This window comes from Vulpes lagopus, chromosome 18 (assembly GCF_018345385.1).
Source record: "Vulpes lagopus strain Blue_001 chromosome 18, ASM1834538v1, whole genome shotgun sequence".
Classification (NCBI taxonomy): domain Eukaryota; kingdom Metazoa; phylum Chordata; class Mammalia; order Carnivora; family Canidae; genus Vulpes; species Vulpes lagopus.
Window position 1 is genome coordinate 28,282,734 of NC_054841.1, and position 7,839 is coordinate 28,290,572.

A 7,839-nucleotide genomic window follows, 5' to 3' on the forward strand; every position below is an offset into this window, starting at 1 on the left:
TTTTTTTTTCTGAAAAAAAAAAAGAAAAGAAAAAACCCCTCAAGCTTCCAATGCTTCCCTTCCTCCTTCCTACTTCAGGTGGTCTTGGGTGTAGAGAAGGCTAAAGTTTCTTTCCGGGCAGAGTGGTGGGCCTTGGGTCTGAGTTCTGTCTCAGGGCCTGGTGTCTGCTATGGGGAAGTCAGTCTGGCCTGGTCCCTGAGCACTTTGTACAGGGTCTCCTGAGGTGTGGCTGGTCCTGTCTTCTAAATCCCATTGCTCTTTCTGCTTGTTCTGCTTTTTAAGAGACCTAGATATTGGAGCCTCTTTGAACTGACCACAGCCCTAGAAGATTTCATCAGCCCCTTAGCCCCTCCATGTCATCCTCCCAGGGGAGTATTTATTTATTTATTTATTTATTTATTATAGTCACAGAGAGAGAGAGAGAGAGAGAGAGAGAGAGGCAGAGACACAGGCAGAGGGAGAAGCAGGCTCCATGCACCGGGAGCCCGACGTGGGACTCGATCCCGGGTCTCCAGGATCGCGCCCTGGGCCAAAGGCAGGCGCCAAACCGCTGCGCCACCCAGGGATCCCCCAGGGGAGCTTTTAAATCGCCTGCACATCTGCCTGGTTTCCTTTTCCACTATTTCTTTTCTTCTCGAGAGTTACTTAAAATTAATTTTATTTATTTTAATAGGTAAAGTAGTGTATTGGTTAGCTATCGCTGTGTAACAGACCACCCCCAAAATGCAATGATCTAAAACAATAACCATTTATTTAACTGGTGACTGTGGGTTGACAATTTTGCCTGGGCTCAGCTCCATGGTTCTCATTGCAGCTGGTTTTGGCTAGGATCGCTGCTGCATTTGAATTAGCAGCAGGCTGGCGAGGTGACTGCTGCTGCGGTTGGCTGACTATTGCCTGGACCCCCTCAGCTCTCTTCCACGTGGTCTCTCATTCTCCAGGAGGCTAGTCTGGCTTGTTCACATGAGAGGGGCAGTGTTTGGAGAGAGCAGAAGTTGCAAGATCACAGAAGTGTCACTCCTGCCACATTCTTTTGGCTGAAGCAAATCACAGACCAGATCAGACAGAAGGGATGGAAGGCAGATCGCACCTCTTGATAGAAGGAGCTGCAAAATCATATTGCCAAGGGTGTGGATGTAGGGAAAGGGTAGAGAATTGTGGACAGGGCACCAGGGTGGCTCAGTGGTTGAGTGTCTGCCTTTGGCTCAGAGTGTGATCCCGGGGTCCTGGGATCGAGTCCTTCATTGGGCTCCCCGCAGGGAGCCTGCTTTACCCTCTGCCTATGTCTCTGCCTCTCTCTCTCTGTGTCTCTCATGAATAAATGAATAAAAATCTTAAAAAAAAAAAAGAATGGTGAACATTCTGGTAATTTACCTACCACGGGCATCCATAGGGTGGAGAATTCACAGGATTCAAAATCTCCTTTATAGGGCTCCCAGATATCACCTTCCTTGGGGTTTGGCTATGGTTACCACTTTTGGAAATTTTAAGTCCTGCACTCTTTTTGATCTATTTCTCAGAAGCCAGGTTGGACCTGGCCCCTGTGGCCCCCTGGATACCCTAGAAAGTCAGGCCATGGTCCTTTCTGCTCTAGGAATCTCTAAACATAGCTGGGGTTTCTATTACTCCATCCCCTGCCCTGAGTTCTGACCCCAGGGCATGGGGGTGCCGGGGCCTCTGGTGTCTCAATGCCTGTTCTTCTCCCTCTTTTTCTCACCACCCTTCACTAAAGTCCTAAGGGGGGGGGGCATTCCCCTTCTTTTCCTCTGCAGGGACTTTCCTAACCTCAGCCCTCTCCTGAACACATGATCTTTGTTCTAGCTGGTTGCCTTCCTGGCCCCCTTCCCCAGGCAACAAATCTCAGGCTCTAGCTTTGGTAAGGGACAGAGCTATGCGGCAAGGAACCTGACTCCTGGGAGAGGGAGAAATGCACAAGAAAGTGCTTCAAAAATATTAGTCCTGGGGGATCCCTGGGTGGCTCAGAGGTTTAGCGCCTGCCTTTCGCCTAGGGTGCAATTCTGGAGTCCCAGGATCAAATCCTGCATCGGGCTCCGGGCATGGAGCCTGCTTCTCCCTCTGCCTGTGTCTCTGCCTCTCTCTCTCTCTGTCTATAATAAATAAGTAAATAAATCTTAAAAAAATTAGTCCTGTCCCCACTTATCTGTAACATGGACCCACACACAGCAGGGGGAGGGGCATTGGCTCCCCATAAGGGTTCAGCAAGGGTCAGGGTGCTGGGCGGTCAGAGGCAGTGATTGTAACTAGCTGGAGGAGTTAGCCCAATGTATTTTCAACAGGCGCTTGCATGAAACACATCTATAATTTTTTTAAAAAAGGTTTCATTTATTTATTCATGAGAGACACAGAGAGAGAGAGCACGAGGCAGAGATATAGGCAGAGGAAGAAGCAGGCTCTATGCAGGGAGCCCAATGTGGGACTTGATCCTGGGACTCCAGGATCAGGCCCTGAGCCAAAGGCAGGTGCTTAACTACTGAACCACCCAGGTGTCCCAAAATACATCTATACTTATCCTGGCTTTTGTTTTTCTCCCCACCCACCAAAGAAAAATGAAACTTTGTTAAAACTACAGCTTCTTCAATGTTTACTGCAAAATGAAAAATGTAGTAAGCAAGTCTAGGGAAAACATTCAACCTCCTCAGCCATCGAAGAAATGCCAATTTAAAAACAAACACCAATTTAAAAAGCAGCAATATTGGTGTTCTTGTGATCAGGCTTTATCTCCATTCCTTTCTGTGTTCTCCTCTTTCTCAGAATCCCATTTTCCAGTGCTCTTTGCCAGCATTGCTCTGGATTAGGTTCTGCCCAGGGGAGGTGTTTGCATTAGATTTAGAAACTGAATGAGGAGAGGCATGGTTTCTCCTCTAGAAATGGAGAGAGGCAGATGCGGAGCATCAGCAGATGGTGAGCATGAAGGTTGCAGGGGTCCCCAGGCTCCCCTCCGTAAACCACCTGTAAGCCACAGGCAGCTGTCATCACTGGTGGCGCTTCCCGGGCATCTTGCAGATTCCTGATTCTCCAGGTGCTAGCAGTGAGCTTGGGAGCTAAGGCAGTGAGGATTTCCAATGGTCTGTAAGCACCAAATCCCACATTTCTCCAGAGAACAAACAAGGATGCATGTTTTTTTATGGCCTAACCTTGAAAGTCAACCAGTATGATATTTGCCATTCTCATCATTTGGGATGATTTGATATCTCATTAATACTGAAGCCTCTGAGGTCCTTGAATCTGACTTTCTACTATTTGAAACTTGTCCTGTCCTTGGCTTGGTTTGCCTTTCTTGTTCCTTGTCCTATTTTATGTCAAATCCCATGACATGCTCGTTGGTGTTGTTTGAAGGTTTATGAGGTATCACACACATAGTACTATATGCACGTGCACAAGTATTATGCATGGCTCACTGAATTTTTATACTTTATATATCTGGATACACCTGTGTAATCACCACCATGAGACATAGAAGGATCTTTCTTGTTCCTTCCCATTCAATCTCTGTGTAAAAGCCCTGACAGTTGTGTAAGAGCAGCAAACTGTGTCCTGCCTATTTTTACAAGGGCACAAATCCCTTTCCTGAGGACTACACCCTCATGACCTAGTTGCCTCTTAAAGGCTCCACCTCCTAACACCATCACACTGGGAGTTAGACTTCAACTTAAGAATTTGAGGAGGACACAAATATTCTGTCCATGGCAAATGGCAGTTCAATGGGAGTGTGAGCTACCCAAGCAGACAGCAGGTGCGTGTTTCTAGGATGTTGGGGAAGATCATTGGACAGATGTGGCCATCCATTGACGTGAGCTAGACCTGGGCACTGGGAAGCTCCATACCTCCCCCTGTCCTTGGAATATGGACTCCACTTGCCTTTCCTGCTTCCAGAAGCTGCTCCAAGGACATAGCCTTGAGATAGTAATGTGATGGTAACATTTGTAAGACATATGTGACTGAACCAGTTAAAGCCACTATAGAAATTTTGAAGATTGGACAGTGGGATGCGGGGATCCATTCATCTCGCTGCCACCAGAGACAAGTCTTGTATGTAATTTCCTTTTGCTTAGCTCTGGGCATGAAGCCTGCTTAAGATTTTCTCTCTCTCTCCCTCTGCGCCACACCCCTTTTGTGCTCTAAACAAACAAACAAACAAACAAACAAACAAACAAACAAAACTGCTGTCTACCAGTCTGGAGTGGCCTCCCTGTTTCTTTGGTCTTTCCCTGCCCTTTGTGCTTTTGGAGGCCAGTTTCAGATTACCCTGGGGAAGTTCCCCGAAAGAGTTGTGAACAGTTGCTGCTTTTTTTTTTCTTTTTTGTAACACAACTGCCTGACTGGTTTTCCATTTTTCATTCTCACCCATGGTGTACAGGGTTCCAATTTCTTCACATCCTCACCTGCACTTCTGTCCCTTTAAATAGTGGCTATCCTCATGGATGGGAGAGGGTAGCTAGCTCATGGTGGTTTTGATTCACATTTCTGCTTGGAGATGTTGACCATCTGTTTTCATATGCTTGTTGGCTATTTGTATGTCTTCTTCAGAGAAATGTTTATTCAAATCCTTATCCTTGCCCATTTTTGATCAGGTTATTCTTGTTGATTTGTGTAAGTTTTTTTTTTTAAGATTTTATTTATTTATTTATTTATTTATGAGAGAGAGAGAGAGGGAGAGAGAGAGGCAGAGACACAGGCAGAGGGAGAAGCAGGCTCCATGCAGGAAGCCTGACGTGGGACTCGATCCTGGATCTCCAGGATCACACCCTGGACTGAAGGCGACACTAAACTGCTGAGCCACCTGGGCTGCCCTGATTTGTGTAAGTTTCTTATGTGTTCTAGATATTAACCCCTTATAGATACATGATTTGCAAATTTTTTCTTCCATTCCGTAGGCTGTTTCTTTCTTTCTTTTTTTTTTTAAGATTTTTATTTATTTATTCATGACACACACACACACACACACACACACACACACACACACACACACAGGCAGAGATACAGGCAGAGGGAGAAGCAGGCTCCATGCAGGGAGCCCAACATGGGACTCCATCCCAGGTCTCCAGGATCACACCCTGGGCTGAAGGTGGCGCTAAACTGCTGAGCCACCTGGGCTGCCCCTCCAACTGGTTTTCATGGAACACATTATTTTCTCTCTTCCCACATTTTAATAATGGAAGAGTGTTGGAAATTTATAGGAACAAGGCACATAGAGATTTGGTGTTTTGTGTGGTTGAGAAAATTGATGTTTTATGTGTTTGGATCCATTTAGATATTTTCCTGTAAAGTCAAATTGATGTTTATTTTTAAAAAAGAAAAGAAACTAAATAACTTTATACAATATCCCCACATTGTTGTAGCCTTTTCATCTTTTTATATACGTATTGAGCTATAACTGACCCAGCATAAAGTCCACCCGTTTAGAGTGCACAGTTCAATGGTATATATTCAGAGTTGAGATGCATTGGACTTTATTTTATTTTGTGATTTTTTTATAAATTTATTTTTTATTGGTGTTCAACTTGCCAACATATAGAATAACACCCAGTGCTCATCCCGTCAAGTGCCCACCTCAGTGCCCGTCACTCAGTCACCCCCACCCCCTGCCCTCCTCCCCTTCCACCACCCCTAGTTCGTTTCCCAGAGTTAGGAGCCTCTCATGTTCTGTATGTATAAACTTCTGACAATGTAGTCATAAAATGTGCCTGTTGGTGTCACTGCAGAGCTCTGCAGCCCAGGTTTTTACTGATGCCTTTCTCTCAATGTTCTGTACTTTATTGTGGCCAAGTTGGGCACAGGTAAATGTAATGCATCGGTCTCAAGGGAGATTGTCATTGCAGAAATAGAGCATAAATTCATCTTTGAGTTTCCAAAGCTGAGCTCCAGATGAAAGATGTGAAAGTTTGGTAAAACACAGTCTCCTGTAGAGGCAGTCTGTCCCTATTTCCTCGCATCCCCTTACACACATTTCTGAGACTTTGCAACATTGCCCCATCTGTGGGGGAGAGGATGGGAGATGGAGGTAACGAACACTGGTGGGGTTCTGGGAAGGGTCCTGTGACCTACTCCTCCTGAAAACCACAGCTCCAATTTGGATGGATTGGAGAGTCAGGACTCAGGCCTTCCTTCTTGGTGACATGGCTTGTGGAGTTCCTGCCTCGGTCTGGCCTGGCAGTGGAAGAACAGATCTGGATATGTGCTTTGCCTGAGTGGAGAGGACTTGAAACCACCCTGCAGAGTTTCCTGGGGTCCCAGAGTAGCCAGATTTTCTAATGTGCTGAGGAGGATTGTGGGCAAAGCTGAAAGCCAGCAGATGTAGGGAAGCCCTGAGATCAAGAAAAAGTTAATTCTAGGGTCCCTTGTATGTCTGTAGTTAAAGTTAGCACAGGGTGATGGACGTGCTAGCACATGCTGGCATAGACTGAAGTCACAGAGGCAACTTAGATACTACTGGGGATGGAGAGATTGAGGGAAGCCTGATTTGATGGAGGATAACCTGAATATCAAGATTAAGTCCCTGGAAAGGGTGCTTAAAATAAATATTATGTTAAATCATGGAAAAGTTAAAAAATGTAATACTTTAATAAAAAAGATTTTATTTATTTATTTGAGAGAGAGAGAGAGAGCGAGAGAGAGAGATAGACATGAGTGGGAGAGGGACAAGCAGATTCCTTGCTGAGTGTGGAGCCTGATGCGGGGCTCAGTACCGGGACCCTGAGATCATGACCTGTGCCAAAGTCAGATGGTTAACCGACTGAGCCACCCAGGTGCACCCCCCCAATGTAATACTTCTTGCACACTTGGAATGGTGGCTTGAGAGTTGCATCAAAATTTAGTTGCATTAGGTTAATCATGTTACCTAATTGCTCCAAGACACACACAGCTTCCCTGTTTGTCAGCAGGGGGTTGGGAGGAAAGGTTGGACTAGGTGTATCAGGAGCTTTTCCAGCTCAGCTTGATCAGGATGTGCGTCAGCATCTCTCAGCTGTTTCACTGCCCACTTGTGAATATTTTTCTTATATGTTACTTCTTTGCGTTCCTCTCCCCAATGTCCAGTGAGATTATCGAGAGTCACCAGGCTAGCCCAGGGTGATAAGAGAAGGGGGACATTCTCAGCCCCAGCAGAGATCATATGAAAATGCAAAAGAAAAAATATATACAATCCTGCCATCATGATAGATGAAATATTTTGTCCTTCTGCTCCCCTTTCCAAGTCATGCCTATGCCCTTTTGTACCAGAGCTTAGAGTCTATGCTGTGCCCAAGGACTTTTAGGAGGCAAGAAGGATGGAGAAGTAAAAGCTGCCCTAGCAACCAGCTTTACAGACCCCATGACTCTAAAAATATCTCTCCAGCTCTGACCCTTCTCTTGAACCTAAGACCTGTATGTTCATCTGCCTACTCAACATTGGCACTTGGATGATGAACAAACATTGTATTTAACATGTTCATTTAAGATGTTCAAAATTTGCTTTCCTAGGAGTCATAGTGATTCTAAAAATGTATATCTGATCTCATAATTTATTCTGTGGATTAAAACTCTCTAATGTCTTTCCTTTCTTTTTTGAGTGAAATCCAAACCCCCATCATGGCCAACAGCCCTGTGTGATTGTCTCCTGCCCATCTCCTCAGCATTGCTCCATGTCCCACTACTCTCCAATGCCAGCCCCACTGGCCTGCTCCCGCTTCAGGGGGAGGTTCCAAATTCCTTCATAGCTTAGGTCTTGGTGCAATGGGTTCTGATAACAGGAGTTTATTTCCCCAGGTTCTGGCAACTTTCAGATAGCAGCTCAAATATTCCCTTTTCAGAAAGGCTTTCAATACTGTTCTTTCTGTCTTT